The sequence below is a fragment of the Montipora foliosa genome, chromosome 10 (assembly GCF_036669935.1).
Source record: "Montipora foliosa isolate CH-2021 chromosome 10, ASM3666993v2, whole genome shotgun sequence".
Taxonomy (NCBI): Eukaryota; Metazoa; Cnidaria; class Anthozoa; order Scleractinia; family Acroporidae; genus Montipora; species Montipora foliosa.
The window spans coordinates 29207053-29228639 of record NC_090878.1 but is presented as its reverse complement, the minus strand read 5'-3'; the positions used below and the strand labels follow the sequence as shown (position 1 = coordinate 29228639).

Here is a 21587-nt window from a genome sequence, read left to right as displayed (position 1 = left end):
TTGGTGACCATATCGGTCGCAATTTTGAGCCTTGGGATGGTTATTAGAATACTATCCCTGGGTTAAGCCTGCATGCAGCCTTGTAAAAGTAAAGGGCTAAATTGGCCCTTTCTCCATTTTCTAAATGCAATGTAGGCACTGGAAGTAAGTTTTATACTAATAATATTTCTGCAAGAAGTCATGTGCATTGTATCAAATAATATGTATTTAATACCTATAGGCTGGCTCTAAAATTACTGTAACACCATCCAGACAGCAAATACAATCATTTGACAACATAAATACCATATGGTAAAATCTAAAAATATTCACAAGAATATTTTCAACCTAAACTCGGCAGAAAATAAAAATATTCAATTCAGCCTCGGCCACCAAAACAATGTTATTAATAGAAAAAATAGTGCATTTGAAAAGATTTGAAGTAAGCCTAAACCTAATACAGGCAGAAGGCCTATATTTAAGGAATACGTGTCCAAGAAAATAGAAGCGATTTTCCGTATATTAGAACAGTGCTCTGTAACGAGCAAAAGCTCCTTTTTAGATTTGAAATTCGAACTTCTTTGTTTCTGTACGCGGAAAAACTAATTGCACATGAATACAGAACAACAAAAACAGCACATAAGACCACATGTGATGAGCTGCATCTCGCTAGCTGTCGGCAGATCTAAGTTTACATGCTCGTTATGTATATTTTCCCGTGTTATTTCTACTTTTATGGTATAGGTTACATCTTTTAAATTAAATTATAACGGAAAAGATTCACCTTTCGAATCGTTAATGGCAGTCTGATTCAACATCGCTTGAACTGAACTGCAATTCAACCTCCTAAAGCCCTTTCTTTTTCGTGTAAACACTCGTTACGCCCGCCATATTTCTTTAGAATGTACTTAAACCAATCAGCGTGTTCGTATGAATGGGCTAATCAACAAAGGTGTTAGTTCAGCGTTGGCCAGGGTCTTCTCCAGACGAGCCGCCATTTTGAAAATCGCAGAGGAGAAGGCCCTGGGGACGAGGTTGGAGCTAAAAAACGGGACAAAAGAACGGTTTTCGCGCGGCTTCTTGTTCCTCGCCGTAATTGTGATTGTCATGGGCTTTTCCCTGTCGTTTGCTGAAAGAAATCGGCAACTATGTACAACATGGTCTCGAGGTTAGAATTACTATTATCATAAAAAATAAAGTAAGCGTCAATTTATGATTATCATTATTTATTGACATATCAGTTAACACTGGGTTCCAGCGCCCGTATTGTTGGTTTTTGATCCAAAATGGAGGACGAAGACGGTAGGAAATATCAGCTAATTCGCTCTTTATTTGTTATTCTTCACTTTCTAATTGAGACTATACATGTACTAATTGTAAGGTTCAAGCGAAAAAGACGACGAAACTGAAAGAAAATTGCAATTCTTTCGGCTACAGCGCTGGATGTTTTCACGAAATGTGTGATACTTCCTCGGATATTCACAGGCCGAGGAGATGAGAAAGCAAACGTTCAACACAGTAGAAACCCGCGTTTAAGAACCTGCATTTGTCGACGCCTCGAAAAATAGGTTCTTGTATTTTGGGATAGTTATTGGCATTAGGCTAAGTAGGTTCTTAACTAGGTTTTTTTATAGTGTGATTACAAAATAAACAAAGTTGGTTTTCTTGCTTTAATAAACATACAGTATTAATGAACAAACTCTGTCAGCATGTTGTTAAACCACTGTGTTCCGTTGATGTTTAAATTGAGTAAAAGCGATTCCAAGTATTTTGGCTATTATAACCAAGTTGAGTTGTCCTCAAGAATAGTGTTGTCTCTCCTTGTTCTCCCAAATTAGGAACTATCGTGTTAATTAAAGCAAGCTTCTAACAAAACTTAACAAATTAATTCAGAATTTGACAGGGAGCTTGTTCACTCGACGCAGCAGCATCGCAGGCCACGGAAAAAAAAGCTTCCTGCTATGGACAGTCTCATCCTGCAAACTAAAGCCTTGTTGTCTATGAAAAGGAAAGCTAGGCACCTGGAGTTTGTAATGTTCATATAAACCGGAAGTTATTGATACCGCATGTTCGCTAGGACTTAGGGGGCTATTGAACAGAACGATCATGGCGTCTACCTATGCTGTAGCACGTTTTCTTGCAACTGTTTATTAAATCGTTGTTAATCTTTTGCATCCTGTTTTAAATCCATTCAAAACAGCACAAATGGCGACGAGGATGGGATGCAAGTAATCGAAAAGGGAAATCGTTGCGTTTAAAGTGTTAAATCAACCGGAAAATCCTACCGATCAGCCTTGTTTTCGATGCCTGCACATTCTTCGTCAACCACTTCGCCTTCGCAGCCTTCAGCAGCCTCTGCAATGGCAGTTAACCTACCGACCTTTCCTGAGTTTGATCTTCAACCAAGAGATACAGTACCCGTTCGCCTTGAGAAGTATGTCAAGCGTTTGGACAACATGTTTACAGCAATGAACATTACCCGAGCATCTCAAAAGAAAGCCATGTTGTTGCATTACGTGGGAGAAGAAACCTTGGATGTGTTTGAGACCGTTACCGTTCTAGAGCCGCCGGAAGGAAGTGACGAATACAAGACTGCCGTAAAGGCTCTAGTTGACCATTTCGAGCCTCAAAAGTGTGTGGATTATCACGTCTATGTCTTTCGTCAGGAAACGCAAAAGTTTGGTGAAGACATTATCGAGTGTTACACACATCTCCGGCTGTTAGCACGCAAGTGTCAATTCGCCGATCCCGAACTGGAAATGAAGCGGCAGATTATTCAAGGAACCTCATCGCTTCGCCTGAAACGTAAAGCAATTGAACAGAGCCTCAATCTTGAGAACTTGTTGAAAGTAGCTCGCGCAATGGAAACCGCCGACGAACAGACCAGTGAGATGGAGAAACAGCAATCCAATGCAATGGGCTATGGTAAAAATAAAGCAACCGACGTTCAGCAGAAAGAGAATTCTCGTGGTCTACCAAAGTCTGGATTGCGTAACAATAGGTGTGGTTTATGTGGTGGAAATTACCCACATCAAGGAACTTGCCCTGCTCAAGGTAAAAAGTGTTTGAACTGTAGCAAAATGAGCCATTTCTCCAAAGTTTGTCGTTGCAAACCCAATAATTGGTCCAACTCTTCGCACCCAAAGGAAACGTCAAGAGGTAAATACCATGTCAGGTCTGCAGATGTTGAAGAGTCTCCGAGTAGTGAAATGTCATCTCTAGTCGGTGTTGATAGTGACAACAGTGAATAGTATACTTTTAACATTGGTGCACAGGGACACGAAGCTGGCAAGCCTATCTTTCAGGTCACCATCATGAACACACCAATCCGCATTATGGCAGATTCAGGAGCAACCCTGAATATCTTAAGCAAGAGAGACTTTGATGGCCTTAAATCAAAGCCACAACTGGTTGAAACAAGTGCCAAAGTGTATCCGTACATGTCTTATAAGCCACTAACCCTGTGCGGAAAGTTCCGAGCCACTGTCACCAATGGTAGCTGTTCATCCGTGGAAACATTCTATGTCGCAAAAGGTTCATCAAGCTCCATACTTAGCTGGACAACCTCACAAGCATTAAATCTTATTAAAGCTGTTAGTACGGTCGAACCTCCTGTTAGCCTACCACCTGATGCCCCAGATTTTCTCAAGGAATTTCCTATCTAACCAGTGGAATGGGCAAGTACAAAGGTGAACCAGCACGCATACATGTTGATGAATCTGTCAAACCCGTGGCTCAGCCACATCGCCTAGTCCCTTTCCATGTAAGAAAACAAGTGGAGGAAAAACTCAAACAGCTCGAAAATGATGACATCATTGAACGCGTAGAAGGCCCCACCCCTTGGGTATCGCCAATTGTTGTTGTGCCCAAGCCGAATAAACCGAACGAGATTAGAATTTGTGTGGACATGCGGTCATTAAACAAAGCTATCTTCAGGGAGCGACACATCATACCCACCATCGATGACGTAGTGTCGGACTTGAACGGTTGTAAAGTGTTTAGTAAGATCGACTTAAATCAAGGGTACCACCAGATCCCATTGCATCCCGACTCGAGAGCACTGAGCACGTTTTCTACACACGTTGGACTGTTCCAATACAAACGTCTCAATTTTGGTCTCTCGTGCGCAGCAGAAATCTTCCAAGAGAAGGTTGGTGATGCAATCCGTGGCATACCCTGCGTCAAGAACATCAGTGATGACATCTATGTTGGGGGCGCAGACCAAGACACTCATGACCGACATCTGAGACAAATATTCCGTCAACTCCAGGAGAGTGGTCTGACAATAAACTTACCTAAGTGTCAGTTTCGAGTTCCCACTATGCTCTTCTTTGGCCTTGTGTTCTCTGAACAGGGCATGTCACCTGACCCTAAAAAGGTTGAAGCTCTTCAAAATGTTGTGCCACCAACCAATGTATCTGAAGTACGAAGCCTCCTTAGCTCAGCTGCATTCTGCTCTAGGTTCATCAAGAATTTTGCACTAATCACCAGGCCTCTTCGACAGCTGACCTGTAATGGAGTGAAGTGGCAGTGGACTGAGGAAGAACAGTCATCATTCGAACGCCTAAAAGCGGCACTATCTACCAAGACTGCCCTTGGATACTGTGATCCAAAGAAACCTACGTCCATCTTTGTGATGGTAGTCCCATTGGTTTAGGTGCTGTCCTGACCCAGAAAGATGTTTCGACTAATGAAGTGACACCTTTGCATTATGCCAGTTCTCCACTGACACCAACTCAAGCTAGATATCCACAGATTGATCGTGAAGCTTTGTCAGTTTACTGGGCTGTAAAGCGCTTTCACTTGTTCATCTATGGAGGAGAATATAAAGTAATCACAGACCATCAACCTCTGGTTTCCTTGTTTAACAACCCCACCTCTAAACCGTCCGCCAGGATAGAACTTTGGCTCATGGAGCTACAGCAGTACCGATTCACAGTAGAATATCGCTCTGGTGCCTCAAACCCAGCAGATTATGCTTCGAGACACCCAGTAGGAGCCTTGGAATCTCACAATTATGAAATTGAGTCTGAAGACCACATCTCTTTTATTACAAGAAATGCAGGACCAAAAGCTGTAACACTGTCTGAGGTAGAATCTGCAACCGCAACGGATCCAGTGCTACAAGCGGTTATATCTACAATGAAATCTGGTTCCTGGTATAAGGCGCCACCTGGTGTATCATTATCTGAGCTATCCCGCTATGAGCAAGTCAAGGAGCAGTTAACCTGCACTGACACTGTCCTGTTAAAATCGGATCGTTTAGTAGTTCCTGCTGCACTACAAGAACGAACTGTTGACATAGCCCATGAAGGTCACTTGGGCATAGTGAAAACTAAGGCCCTCCTGCGAGAAAAGGTGTGGTTCCCATGAATGGACAAGATGGTTGAAACAAAGTTCGAAGCTTGTTTACCGTGCCAAGTTGTAACCCCAGTGTACGCTAGAAAGCCTGTTCAAGCATCGACTCTTCCTGACAGCCCATTTGATGAAGTAAGCATTGACTTTACGCATGTTGAGGGTGAGACCCTACTTCTACTGGTTGATGATTATTCAAGGTTCCCGTTCGTAGAACCAGTGTCGTCAACGTCCGCTAGTGCTGTCATACCTACGTTAGATCAGCTATTTGCTACATTCGGAACTCCCAAGATTGTTAGATCAGACAATGGTTCACCTTTCAGCGGAGAAGAGTTTGCCAAGTTTGCTCATGCGCTTGGTTTCAAGCACCGCAAGGTAACCCCATTATGGGCGAGGGCCAACGGTGAGGTGGAGAGATTCGTGAAAACACTGAAGAAGTGTCTTAAAGCCGCTAAAGTGGAAGGAAGAAACTAGAGAAAGGAACTGCAAGCGATTCTGAGAAACTATCGCACCTCTCCTCATCAAACCACTGGAGTGGCCCCAGCAGTATTGTTACTGAAACGTCCTGTGCGTAACAAGCTACCACAGACCAACTTCGTTGACCCTGTGTCGGAGATCGTCCGCAAGGGCGATTTCTCGCAGAAATCCAAGTTCAAGGCTAATGCTGACAGCAAGGTCTATGTGAAACCCAGCACTATCTCACCTGGAGAAACCGTACTAGTGAAGAGACCATTTACTGCGTCTAAAGGTGCAACTTTTTCGACCCTACCCCTTTGACTGTAGTGGATAAAAAAAGGCAGTATGATTACTGCTCAGAACGAGAATCGCACGGTTACCAGAAATTCCTCTTTCTTTAAAACTCTGGACCAGTCAGTCATCAACCATGATGATGATCAGTCCCGTGACAGTGGTCTCGACTCTCCGGCTGACATCAAACACCAACAAGGGCTGCCTGCTGCACGCACACGTGCTAATGCTTCTGACCCGTCTGCATCAAAACCTGTGAGCTCCTCTGGCATGCAAGCTAATCCTACAAGTTCATCTAGCCCCATCCCAGAGAACCAAGCTAGAGCGTCTCACCCGGTTGGTCAACCAGCATTGCGTAGATCTTCCAGGAGACGAGTTCCCGGTCAGATTCTTGATTTGTAGGCATGATTCTTGGTCAACTATGAGCTCTGAACTACGACAGTATAGTGTGTTAAGTTAACAATGCTGTCGCCTGTACAAAAACGTTTGTTTCTGTTGGACTTTGATTTCGGGTCAGTAGTCATACTTTCATGGACACTGATTTGTTGAAGTTTATTTTATTTCTTTCCATATTACTCTAGAGAGTTACCCACTAGGGGAAAAGAGATGTAATGTTCATATAAACCGGAAGTTATTGATACCGGATGTTCGCTAGGACCTAGGGGGATATTGAACAGAACGATCATGGCGTCCACCCATGCTGTAACACGTTTTCTTGCAACTGTTTATTAAATCGTTGTTAATCTTTTGCATCCTGTTTTGAAATCCATTCAAAACATCACAGAGTTCAGTTCAGATCCTGTCACTGGACGGAGGAACTGCAAAGGGACCTATTCACCAACAAAAAGAAGACGAAAGCGCCATATCATAGCTACACATCAAAATCTCAATTCAGATTCAGGAGAAGTTGGTGAGGTTATACGTGAATTAATTGAAAAAGGGCAGCTAATCTGACAGTACATCTGATCAACTAATAGTTCTTTGTATTTTGATCAAAATAATTATTGTGGATAAATGTGGTTTAAAGGGACCAAATGAAATACATATGGATGAACACAATAATTATTTAAATATATGTAGTATAACTAACATATTTATTTAACAATATTTTATTAACCTAAAAGAAATACACGGGTCAATACTGTTTTCTTAGCACTTAATTTTTCCTGTAGGTACAGACTGTGGTGGAGATCTGTCCGATGGTCCTTCAGAAATATCTTCATCAGTTGCAAGTACTATATGCCATTCTCTTTCAGAGTGTTGAAATCTTGTGTTGTCTTATGTTTATCCCCTTTGATAATTTCACAAAATCACTTAACCATACATGTACATCCTTAAAAAATTCCCTGACGTACAAAAATGAAAGAAATTGAGTGGATCATATTAATTTTGAAAATGATGCCAAATACCCTTTGCAGCTTTGTGTTTATACATTTATAGATCTCTGATGAAATAGACCTTTGTGGGTGTGTCGATATTTCATGGTTGCTTAGTAACCCTAGCGACATGCGCATTAAGGATATAGGCTCGCCATGTGCTCTTGCCAAATGGTTGACATTGTACATCAAGTTTGTTTGTTTTTAAAAATAAATTCTGTTGAGATTTCAAGACATGGTGGCAGCGGTGAAACAAGTAAAATGCTGAAATTAAGCCCTCCAGAGAAATTTGACTTTTCCAAACCGCTCGACTGGACAGATTGGAAGCATAATTTCCTGCGATTTCGACTCGCGACGAAACTTCACAAAGAGGAAGGCGCCGTGCAAGTCAGTGTTCTCATTTACACAATGGGAAGAGAAGCAGAACATGTGTATAAGTCCTTTACCTTGGCTGAAGGAGATGATGCAAAATTCGACGTGATTTTGGCGAAATTTGATGAACATTTCGTGCCGAAACGGAACATAATTCACGAGCGGGCACGTTTTCACCAAAGGATCCAACAGCAAGGGGAGACAGTCGAATCGTTCGTACGAAGTCTTTACGAATTAGCCGAACATTGTAACTTTGGGGACAGCCGCGATCAGCAAATACGGGACAGAATCGTCATTGGAATTCTGGATAAAGGTGTGTCCCAGAAATTGCAGTTAAAGTCGGATTTAACGCTGGAAGTCGCGATTCAAATAGCTCGCCAGTCAGAAATGGTCAAGTCTCAGGTTACTGATCAGAATTCCCTCCCATCGAAAGTTGTTGAGGAGGTGCACAGTAAGAAGAAAGCGTTTAATCCACGTTGGAAAAAGGGAAAAGGAAAGAAAGAGGATCCATCCCAAAAACAGGGTAAAAAAAAAAAATGTGGCAGATGCGGTCTTCACCACTCAAAGCCCGAACACTGATTAGCAAAAGACAAACGATGTTTGAAATGTCTAAAGGTGGGTCACTTTGCAGCTGTTTGTTGGTCCAAGTCGGTGAGTGAAGTGAATAGTAGTGGTGGTGGTAGTGCTTCAAATGATAGCAGTAATGGTCGTTGGTTCTTAGGTGTGTTGTCAAGTGATTTACATCAGGATGACAAATGGAAGGTCCAGCTTAAGGTCAGTGGTAAGCCTGTGGTGTTTAAAATCGATACAGGTGCAGATATTACCGCCATTTCAAAGTCTACCTTTGATAGTTTACCAAATCAGCCCAAGTTACATGCATCGAAGATAGCCCTTTTCAGTCCAGGAGGCAAGTTGCAGTGCGCTGGGCAGTTTACAACAACAGTGACACATTGCAACAAGAAGTACCAACTCAATGTTTTTGTAATCAGTGGAGAACATGCAAGGAACTTGCTGGGTCGAGAAGCAGCTTGTGAAATGGGTCTAGTTGCGAGGTTAGAAGAGGTGGATGCTGAGTTGTTTGGAGATATAGGCTTGTTCAAGTGTGAGCCAGTTAAGATCCAACTGGATGAGAATGCCCAACCCTACTGTATCAACACAGCCAGAAGAATAGCTTTTCCCTTAAGAAGAGGAACTCAAGCGGATAGAAGAAGCTGGTATCATCGAAAGAGTAACAGAGCCGACAGAATGGTGTGCACCCATGGTACCAGTACAGAAAAGTAATTGTAAGCTCAGGATCTGTGTCGATCTAAGAAGGCTGAACAGTGCAGTGAAGCGCTCAAGATTCGTACTTCCTACCTTGGAAGATATCGCGTCAAAACTTGCTGGTGCCCAGTACTTTTCGAAACTTGACGCGTCCAGTGGATTTTGGCAGATCCCTCTACATCCAGATAGTGCCAAGTTGACCACGTTTATGACTCCGTTTGGTAGGTTCTGTTTTAAAAGACTTCCATTCGGAATCACGGCTGCCCCAGAAATTTTCCAGTCTCTAATGAGTAATCTGTTAAAGAACAGTGAAGGTTGTGAAGCGATTATGGATGACATTATTGTGCATGGAAAGTCTGCCGAAGAACATGATGAGAACTTACAGAACACGTTTCAAGTCATTAGGGAGTCAGGACGGAAACTGAACAAAGAGAAGTGCGAGATCAAGAAAAACAAGCTAACATACTTTGGACATGTTCTCAGTGCCGAGGGCGTAAGTCCAGACCCAGAGAAGGTGAAGGCGATTGCGGAGCTTGAAGCGCCAACCAAAGTTCCAGAACTACGCAGACTGATTGGCATGATTAACTACCTTGGGAGGTTTATTCCCAACCTTGCTTCAGTAATGCGTCCAATGAGCGAACTACTAAAGTCAGATACCGCTTGGACTTGGGGACCTCTCCAGCAAACTGCATTTACCATGGTCAAAGAAATCATTTCAAGCGATACAGTGTTAGCATTCTATGATCCTAAGATACCCACTGTCGTTTGTGCAGATGCTAGTAATTATGGGATTGGCGGGGTTCTGATGCAAGGTCCCAGTGACCAACTCCGCCCAGTTGGTTTTTGTAGTAGAACACTCACAGAGACTGAAGTCAGATATGCTCAAATTGAGAAAGAGTGCCTGGCAGCAGTGTGGACATGTGAGAGACTATCACGTTATCTAGTGGGGCTTCCAAGGTTCCAGCTCTTGACAGATCACAAACCTCTGGTACCACTGATCAACCAGAGAGATCTTGATAAAACACCATTAAGATGCCAGAGACTTCTAATGCGCCTTATGCGGTTCAATCCTCAATCAGAACATGTACCTGGCAAGCAGATGGTGGTGGCAGATACTCTGTCTAGAAGCCCTTGTAAGTTAGGACAGGAACCCAACACGGTAGAAGATGTTCAGGCATTTGTAGACTTGGTTGAATCTACAAGGCCAGCCACAAGTGATCAGCTTAAGAGAACCAGAGAAGCGAGTGCAAAGGATGCCCAGCTCCTGAAAGTGATGGGATTCACAATGGAAGGGTGGCCAGCCCGTGTGGAAAACGTTCCCCTCCAGATACGAGAGTTTTTTGATTCTCGTGGACACTTGTCAATGAACAACGGTTTATTAACATATGATGATCGAATAGTGATCCCTGCAGACATGCGAGAGGAGATTCTGGAGCGCATTCACACAGGTCACCAGGGTATAACAAAATGCCGCGAACCTGCTGACCTTTCTGTGTGGTAGCCGGGTATTTCAAAGGAGATCAAGGCAAAGGTGGAGTCATGCCAATTCTGTCAGGAAAACCAACCATCACAAAGAAAGGAACCACTGATGACCACAGACCTACCTGATAGACCGTGGCAGAAGGTGTCCACCGATTTGTTTGAGCTAGCCAGTCAGAAGTACCTAGTAGTGATAGACTATTATTCAAGATTCATTGAGATATTAAGCCTAGTTGAGACAACAAGCCAAGTTGTCATCCAAAAGCTTAAGTCAGTGTTTGCAAGATGGGGAATTCCGGAGGAACTAATAAGTGACAATGGTAATTAGTTTACGTCACTACACTTTGATGAGTTCAAAGCAAAGTAAGGATTCAAACACACCACATCAAGCCCGCATCATCCCCAGGCAAATGGTACTGCAGAAGGTGGCGTGCGAATCGCTAAGAGGATTTTGAAACAGGAAGATCCATTCCTTGCCCTTATGGCCTATCGGGCAACCCCAACCCCAGCAACTGGAAAGACGCCATCAGAGCTGATCATGGGAAAACTGATACGCACTACACTTCCAACACTGACCAAAGTTTTAGAGCCAAAGCTTCCAAACCATAAAGCAATCAAAAGAGTTGATATCAAAGCCAAACGGGGCTACAAGGAGTCCTTTGACAAAAGGAATGGCGCGAGAGAATTACCAAAGCTACAGCCTGGAGACCGGGTCAGAGCCAAGCTGGATAATGAGAAGCAGTGGACCACAGAAGGTAAGGTCGTCCGTGAAGACCAGAGTCCCAGGTCATACATCATAGACACTGGTGGTAGAAGATTGCGAAAAAATTGTAGGCATCTTAGAAAGGTACCTACACCCACTTGTTATGACACATCAGGGGACGACTCCCAAATTCCGGATATCAACAGTGAGCCTACTCCCAACGTCGTCCAGGTGGAGGATACCGACGTTCCTGAAAGCAGCAATGCCAGTCCTGATGCAAGCGATCCGAACGCGATTCCAGAACAGAGAACCTCAAGTGGTAGAATTGTTAGGAACCTATTCGTTATAGAGAGGACATTTAGTACTGTTGAATTTCTTTTTAGTTTTTTTTTGAACATTGAACAGTCGTTGGTCTTACCGTAGGACCACTTATGCTTAGGGCTTTCCTTGGTTAGATTCCAGAACATGCTTAAGCATCGTATTCAACCGATTCATTTTGTTATGTTTTTCCTTAAAAAAAAAGGGAGATGTGTCGATATTTCATGGTTGCTTAGTAAAGCTAGCGACATGCGCATTAAGGATATAGACTCGCCATGGGCTCTTGCCAAATGGTTGACGTTGTACATCAAGTTTGTTTGTTGTTATAAATAAATTCTGTTGAGATTTCAAGACAGTGGGGTTTATTTCCCAGAGCCTCGTGCTGAGGCCTATTGTGTCAGGATAAATTTTAATACATTGAAATTGTTCTATGAAAATTTGACATTGTTCCTGCCATATCTCTTCTATGATCTTAATATCTGAATCATAGTCAATATTGTTGAATTTAAACTTAGTCTAGTGATGTTTCAGTACTGAACTCATTAATGAAAAAATATTTTATGGTTACTTTTCCAGATCAAATTACAGATATAATGCTTGAAGCCAAGGATCTTTTGTCCTCCAAAATGGACAGTATTACAAAAAAATCGCAAAAGTGGGAAGAACGACAAGCCACACTAAATGAAAGTTGGGCAGACTCCCGTTCTGCCCTTTATGAAAACTTGCTGAAATGGAGCTTTGCGGTTAAGGATGCAAACAAGTGTATGAAATGCCTGGAAGAACCAGCAGTAATGAGATGCAATGATGCTCTGCCACTAAATACTTGTGTGGACCATGTGACCAGTATGTCCATGAACTGGCTCCGCTGCACGTCAGAGATGCGATTGTAAATGCGCACTATCAACCCATCCCACCAACCTTGTCCAAGAATAGCAGTGGAGAATGGGTTACAATTGGTAAAGTTCCTTAAGTTACTATTTAAGATGTATTCTGAGTTTGAGTGACAAGAGCAAATGCTATGTAATATTTTATAACATACAGCTTGTCATTGTGGCAGTGTAAATTAACTTTCTCTTCGTGTCACCATGATTGAATTCCTTGTAGGACGGCAACTGCCACATGCAGATATGTACTGTCCCAAATGTAATGGAAAATGCAAACCTACAATGAATCAGCAGGAACATCACTGCATTTGTGTTTCCATCAGAGCTTTGTTAACAATACATCAAGCCTTTATGAATAATTTATTTAAGTTGATGCTTGTTTAAAAATAATTGTCAGTGATTTGCAAAGATTTTCATAATTTATATCAATTTTTCAACCGATCACTGACAGTGGAAAAGGTTGTATTTGACATGTACACGACACCTTGTTTGTTTGAGTTCTTCCATCAACATATAGATTTTAATGCTACATGTGAATATATACATCTGTAGTTTAAAACTAGAATAAGTATTATGTAAATATTATGTTTTTTCTTTGATAAGGACGATTTGATCTCAATCATGGAGGCTACCAGTGCACTAATTGCCTAAAAGTGTTCAGCGCTTCTAACCCACTGGTCATTAGTCAGATGGGATGCAGGCCAGGAAGCATTGCTGACACTACCTACATCTTCCACCAAGACCAGTTCCTTCACTGAAACATTATGCAAAAGCAAATGCCTGGTGTTTCTCAAAGGTCCTTTCTTAAATCTCTAGAGTTATTTTCAATGCAAAAAGGGAAAGAGTAAGTATTACTAACAGTGTTGTGGAAAAAATAATACTAGATGTTTCATTTCAATTTCCAGCAGTTGTGTGCACCAGGATTTGTATTGAGGTGCATGTCTTCGTGATGAATAAGGACAAATTGAACGCCCAGGCCCAAAAAATTAATAGTCTGACAAAGACATGATCACAGTCGGTCAATTTGCCCAGTGCCTAGCCCTTTGAAACCACTCTATCATGTTGGGATAGCAGTATTCATGCACAATGCCTGTAGACCATTTTTCTAAAAGTTTTGTGTCACCATATTTGTAAGAAGAATCTTTTTTTGAAGAAACTTCTGAAGTGAGATAGCTAGAGTGCCAAGTGAAGAAACCAACTTTAAAATGCTGTTGAAACTTACTTTCAGCCCTTAGACCACTACCAGGCATATGGTACATGGTAAGGTTTATGGTACATGTACACGGTATCTCATCTGTATTGATATACTTGTCACAGGTTGGAACAATAAATATTACAATGTTTGCAACTTCATTCAAAGAATGGAAATTCTGTCAGTTTGAGCTTAATCGTGGCAGAAAAATTAACTGGATGGAGTGCTCAGCATGTGACAACAATCAGCATTCCGTTCATGTGGATGGCAATATGAAACTCTATAGATTTAAGTCTGCTGGCTTGTACGTTAATTGCACTGCAGTTGAACACTTAATCATAGTTAAGTTTTCTTTTGTTTTTCTTTAATTGAAACCACTCTGACTGATGGGTACAACACAGTCCCAGTTGTGTACCACATGATGTGTTCTGTCCCATGATAGCCCAGAAAAATAAATTGCTCGGCAATGTTGTCAGATTATGCTATGGTTTATCTTAGAGAAAAACTAAAAACCAAAAATTCGTCTTTAGTGCTTTTTTTGATGGTTTCTAGCTTGGATTGGATAGATTTTCCTCATAGTTATGAGCAAAGGGCTCTAGCTCCATTAAGTATAAGGAATCTGTGAGTAAGAGAAGAACACCCTGAAAAAAAACCCTCACTAAAATTCACTATCTTAGCAAATCCTTCAAAATTATTATTAGACCATATATTGTAAATTTAAGAGTTTAAGATTTTGTTAATAAGATTTTATTAGTTTTTATTATTATTGTTATTATTACTACATTTGTATTATAACTATTATTATTATTACTATTATTAATTGTTTTTTACTACATTATTACTATAATTACTATGCTGCATGTTCTTTGAATTTGTATTGTTAGAAGTAAAAGAGAGTGTTACTATGGAGAGGTATTCCTAGCCTCCAATGCAAAAATTGACAGCCATATCCATAAAGTTTACCAAAGTGTCAAGCATAGTGTGAGTTTCCATACATTTAAATATGTGGTCAGTTTATAACTATGGAATATAGGTGGAACGAACGAATGAATACCTTTATTTAAGTGTCAAACTAAAATTATAGCAGTAAATAACCACTAAATGGTGACACTGTAAGTAAACACGTCAGAGGAAGCAGAAGTACAATTGCAATTTTGTATCATTTGTATATTCATATGTAACTTTACAAACATGCAACATACAGTAAATGTCACTGATTTCCATTTCAATGTACCAGGCTCTTGAAAGGTGATGAATTATCATTGTTCATTTGTGTAGTTAGACTGACCTCTTATAGTCTTCTTATGAAAATGTGATTAGTAAGTACTGCAATTTTAACATATTAATCAAAATAAGAGGCGTGTCAACTGCAACAGTGAATGTTATAAAGAGCTTCAATCCATGTACAAACGTTATTATGTTGCAGAAGGACAATCAACAGAAACTCTGTGGGGATTCAACTTGGCATGCTTCAGGCAATTCGATTCAAAGGAAGAGAAATCTGAGTGAAACAGGTCTTGAGATTGCTGGCTATAGGCATGCTGTTGCCCAACATGCAGTTAATATGATGTACGGCGAAGTGTATGGCTATGCTTACTACATGCACCTGAATTATTTTATCCCAAACAATGTCAAATTCTTTTGGTACGATGTTGTGTGCAAGTACTGGCCATGGCTCAAAAAGCAGAACAAAGAAGTTGCAGAGAAAATGAAACCTGCTCTGTCGATCATGCATGCAAAGGCTCATGCTTGGTATTGTCAGGTAGTCTCATTTTAGGAAATATGTGGAAAATTTGCTTGATTATTTTAATACAACTTTCTGTGGTGTAATAATGGTTACATTATGATGTTGAACATTTACGTCATGAACCAACTGATACAAAAGCGATTACAACATACCTTAGCATTCATGTTAAGACATAGGCTAGCACTTTCAGTTTATGTATAAGAACTTGCATTTTGCTGGATAAGTTGTTTAAGCAAGAAACGTTACGTTTTAAAGGGCTGAATACCGCCTGCTTTTCTGAATTATTTAACAGTGAAGGCCATGATAATGGTAGCAGTTTATTAATTATATTTATTGTTATGGTTATGTTGTGAATCTCAGAATAACATTATGTAAGTTGACCACCAACCAGGTAAGTGGTTTTCTGATGGATCGCCGTAATGAAATGCCAAGATCGGTTTTCAGCTCGTATCTTCCCGTAAATTCATATCAAAAGAAAAAACTGACCACAGGAGCTTGTCTTTCTGGCATGGCTCAATCTATTCATTATTGTTTGTCGATCATTGATTACAGGTTCAGTGGGGAGGAAGATGGCAAGTTGAAGCCGGTGCAACACTGGGGAGGAGGTCGAACAGATAAACAGCCACTTCTCACAGCTTGGTAATTCCACAAAGCACATGCTCCCTGAAGGTGAGCACTTCTCAAACTGTGCTATTACAATTATGTCTCACAATTTACACAGGATATTTATTTATAGATATTAGTACAATAATAATTCCTCAATTTTGTGGCCAATTTTGCGATTCTGAACAATATGCGCTAGCCTTAGGTGCCGTGAATTTAAATTAAGGTTAGAATTAACTCAAAAGTGGCCAGTATATTCTTAAAGAAAGGATGAATTTGTTACCAACATAACGTTTACGTAAACATTAAGGTTTAGTACAATTTTTGTAACAGCTTTTGACCTTAAATTTTTTAATATTGTATCAATTACACTTCCATCTTTTTATCATTTCTACTCGAAATTCCGGAAACGGAAAGCCATAAAATATGGTGTCGAAAAATATTCTACTTACTAGATTACAAAAGGAATATGTGATGCCATAAAATTTGTTATGCAAAAAAAGATTGTATGAGGCTTATGTTGCTTTTGTATCAAATTTGGTTGTTCATAGGGAGAGAAGAAATACTTACTGAGCATGCTCTTGAGTGGAATAGACGGAAAATTGAAGTACTTCCACAGTCTCTGGCAAAGCGTTACAAAAAGGTTGGCATCATGTTTACACGTATTTGACAGCATTCAATGAAATATGCTTTTTACTTGTTCACAGCTTCCTGTTTGTTTTGCTCTCATCACCCTTAAATCTCTTTTAAACTGGCAGATCCAGACTTAGCTTAAGAAGGCATGTGATGATCTTGATGAACTGCTTAAGAATCTTAATATACACCGAAAGAGTGTGTGCTTTGAGTTTTGGAAAAACGATGTATTACATGTTGCTAAAGGTCAGTTGCTGCTCTCACTGTGTTGAGTGTACTTAAGTTGCTATGCTAACCTTGTAGCAGTGAGACACTAGCTACGGTGGAATGAGAAACTCCGAAAAAAATTCAAGAACGTCTATCATGTCTTTTGAAATGATAGCACAAAATTTGGACGACAAGCCACTTGGTTTGCCAAAATATTGTACCCCATGAAGCACTAAATCTATTCTGCCCACGAATATATTAGAGTACATATGGTCCAAATAATAAAATCAATTCTTTTAGTCAGACGCATAGTAGTAGTGCTTTGTTAGTTATTTTTTGTTTTTAGAGGAAGAAACATCGCGCAACAAAAAGGAGCCCATGTCGCCGGAAGAAGAGACCTCCCTGTGCCATTTAATTTCACAGGAAAGGCTAACAACAAAGCAAACGCTTCTCCTTGAAGCTGCTGAACAATTGTACGGGAAAAAGGTGAAAGAGTTACCTCCCCAAGCAGACATGAACTACGAGGCGGGTTCCAGTGTCCTGGAGAAAAAAAGTCTTGTCCCATTTTAGGAAGATGATAGAATACTCCCATTTCTCAGTGACGCAGTTGTCTTTGAACATGGGAAAACTAACAGGTGATGAGGACACGATTTACTAATAAGGGTTAAACGTTCAACTAAATAACTAAATATTTTAGTAAAAAAATGTTACACTCTTTGTTTAAACTGAAATTGTTTTGGGCATAAGTCTCTTAATTGTGTTCACTTGACAGTGGGCCCCATCGTTTACTGTTTCATAAAAAGTCTTGTTTCTCCCCCATTCCGTTCTTGTCTTGCTAACTTTGGTTTAGCTTTTTTTACATAGTAACTGATGTCAGTATATCAGCTTAACCTGTTTAATAAGTCATTTCTACAGTCCAATGGCCTTGATGAATATGCCGCGGGGTGTTGGTACTTGGTGAAATTTATACGGTAGTAAGTTTTTTTGTCATCAGTACTTTTAGTTTTCTTTCAGATTCCTGCAAGCAACGAGCGCGGCTTCATAAGAAAATCTCCTCAGAGAAAGCTGCCCTCGAAGAAACAATCTCCAGATACAATGGACTGGTAACGGGCCATCCCATCCAAAAAGAAGAGATTGAAAAAGGTTCTTTTCCGTGGAATGAAAATTCAACCGACACAGGTATGGCATTAGCGCGTACCGAGTGAACTTGTACATGTACTGAACGCTTATGTGACCTTAATCAACCGGTTATCCCGGTTTTTGAACGTCTGCAAATACCTTTACAAGTCCTAGTCTTTATTACTTTATTTTAACTGCTTGTTACCTTTGTTAATCCTGACGGCCAAAATCACCTTGTCTGGAGCTTCCACTGCGTCCAATTCTTACTTAAGTCCATGTGACTTACACTTGTTGAACCTGCTTCACTTTAAATGGTAGTTAACACTGTTTTAAGCGCTTAGTTGTCTATTCCACAAGGGTGACCGTTTGATATCGGTTTGTCTGTACATAATGATAAATAAACGGTTTGTACAGATCTCAAGCCAGAGTCTTGAGCAGAACAGTTTTTCCGCCCAGAAACGCTACAGTCCCTTTGTTGAGAAAGTCGCGCAATAACGTTTTTTGATTTGGTTTAGTTGCTATCAGAACGAAGAGGCTAGCTGTCGACAAGCATATGGAAGTTCAACGGTTTCAGGAAGAGCTAAAGATACTTGAAAATGAGATGCTGGGCCTTATGAAGGTCTACAAAGACAAGTTGTTACCATCTCTACATAAGGAGCAGGAGAAACTGCTAAGTTGCGTGACAGGTATAGGTGCTTTTGTATTTTGGTAGTGTTGTCGACGGCAAGCCGAAGTTCTTGGCACCCCTTAACAGCACCTTATGTCTGTAAGGTGAAGTTTTCAGATTCCCCAACTCATTTATGGAGTACACTCAGCACCGCCTTTCCCCTCTGTTTCTATGCAACTTATCAAAGTATTAGTTCTTCCATCGATCCTTTGTATTGTTACAAACAACTATCTAAGAACTGTTGTGTAACAATCCTTTTAGGTCCATCCACGCGTAATGTTATGTCCTGTGTTCTTGTTTTCAGATGTTGACGCCAGCAAGGGAAGCTTCCTCGAAAGGGTATGTTTGTATAATCCATTTATTTTCTGTGGCATAGGGTTGGTGTTGCCTACCCCCGTTGCAGTTTCATTTCTGAAACAGTTTAATATTTCTTTATTTTCGTTTTATAGAGCCAACGTTACACCTCAGTATCAACAGAGAAACGAGTGGTTGATGGACAGCTAGGTCTTATCTCCGAAGGCATCACGTTTGTCATGAAGCAGATGGCAGCCGGCATTGTTGCCTTTGCGCCTGTTTTTAACTGCGAACTAAACGCATTTCGAGAAGTGCTACTTACTCACCAGTCTGACCAAGTTGACAGTGAAAAAGGAGACGTAGAAGGTGATGGTTATCACGATGGCGATGGAGATGATGATGACGAAGAATTAAATTGTAATGACGAGGAAAATGTTTCGAGCAATGGCAGAAATAACAAAGTCGATTTTGTTGTTGTAGCCTTACAGAAATTGACAGTTGATTCTCTTGCGCCTGTCTTGGCTGAAGAGGTTCAACCTGGTGTTTCCTGCTAGCGTCTCCCAAGTGAAATAAGCCAAGGTCTTTACAAAGGGCGCAATGGAAGTAATGCTTGCAGTCTAATCTCACTTCTGATCGGATACGCCTTCTTCAAAAACAACACTCAGATTCCATCACAACAATCTGCCTTATCAGCCAACATCATAACAGTCATATGCGGCTGCATGGAGCTAGGTAACCGAGTTTATGATATGTGCCGACACAGTTTACCTTCCAGATACCTTTAAATTCAAGAAGCTGCAAGCGTGTTGGACACTTAGCTTGACTGCGTTGTTGGAAACGCATTTCCAGTCCGATTACAGGATCCGCACAAGATGTCGACTATTTGCGGTCAGCTTAGGTCGGCTGGTAATTCTCAAGAATGTTCTTATTCATTTTAAATAATGAACGAGAAAACATCCTTCTTCTTAACCGCAGAGAACGAAGTTCTTTTCGTAGATACACGTAGCCATCCACCTCATGGTGCTATTGTAATCGTTTCAGATTCCCTTCACATGGCCGAATTCTGTAAAACTGTTTGGGGTTTACAGGGATATACTGAGAATTAATTTGGAAACCTTGCATGTGTTGATTTTCCCAATTAATTTTTAATGATTAATGGTAATTTAGAGCCAGTGGACACAAAGGGTACTTATTTTATGAGAATTATAACAAGCAACACTGAAAAATGTAAATAATGTAAATAATTATATGTTTTTGAAAATTGTTGTTTGTGAACAGTAGCGAAACACACCATAGATGATACATGTATACCTTGCACTTACCGTACCCAAGGGCTGAAAAGAATGTTCATCTTAAAGTTACTTGCGCTTATTACCTCGGTATACATTTTAATCACTAAATTTAGTGATACGCAACACTTCGAATCAAAGATCCTGCAATGAAAACTTTGAGTGACCTTATATGAAACTTGTTTTTTTAATCAAACTCTTCGACAGCCCTTAATGTATTCACACTTTTCAATGTGACGTAATTTTCAATTAGCCAATCGCCAACGGCTTGCAGGAAGAAGGCTTTAACGTGCTGCGTTTCGCTGAGTAATATGTAATTATACCTTCCCTATCGGGTTTCTTCATTTCGTGACTGCGATTTGAGAGTGCATCAAGTTTGAGTTAAAATGCCAACTCGAGTATTTAAGCCTGACTCGGCTCTTTTTCCTAGTGCAAACCAGAAATTATTAGTTAAACACACAACTATGATACACCCCTTAACATACAGTGAATTGCTTTCGCGGTACTGAAAACTTTGATTGCTGCCTGCGTTGCAAAAGACCAATTTTATATATATATTAAAATTCAGCTTAAAACAATAGACCTCAGCACGAGGCTCTGGGGAATAACTACAGAGTTTGGAGTTTGTGGGGTTTATTCCCCAGAGCCTCGTGCTGAGGTCTATTGTTTAGGCTGAATTTTAATGGATCGAAATTGGACCATTGCCAAACAGTGAAAATAGTGAAGCGTGTGAAGTCTAATAAAAGAGTACAAATCATTCCAGCCCTGCGAGTCAGGACAACATTAGCGTGTTCTCAAGGAAACAAATGGAATGTAGGCGTAGTCTTGCCTGACTCAGAGGTCAATAATTTGATTAAGCTTTGAAAAAGAAAACGTTTTTGTCGCATTCTTTGATTAAGTGTAAAGTATATTAAGCATTCTTTAGGAATTGTCTTAGTGAAGAAGTAGAGTAATAGTGGAGAAAAGGGCAAGCACGAGTAATCTATTGTTGTCTCGGCTATTGTTTTAGGTCTGCCATGTCTTCTAGATCAAGGAAGAGTTAGCATGAGCATATCTGGATATCGCAGCAGTCTATTTTTTTCCACATGGTGATCAATATATCTGCATAGCTGGATATTCAAACGACACCCCAATTTTACTTTATTTTTAACAAGACCGAAAAAAGAGGATTAATTTTATGAATTGGACATGGTAAGCGATATATCTGCATAGTTGGATATTCAAACAAAAGCCCAATTTTAGTTTACTTTGAACAATACCGTAAAAACTGGATTAATTTTATGAATTCTACATGGTGGCCAATATTTCTACATAGTGGGATATTCACACAACACCCCAATTTTACTTTATTTTGAACACT

At 40.5% G+C, this 21587-nt stretch overlaps 2 pseudogenes; both read left to right on the top strand.

Moving 5' to 3' along the window:
• The first annotated feature begins 2840 nt into the window (after positions 1–2840).
• On the top strand, positions 2841–3644 carry LOC137972746 (uncharacterized; annotated as a pseudogene).
• A 10149-nt stretch (positions 3645–13793) lies between these two features.
• LOC137972744 (uncharacterized) lies at positions 13794–20884 on the top strand (annotated as a pseudogene).
• The last annotated feature ends 703 nt before the right edge of the window (positions 20885–21587 follow it).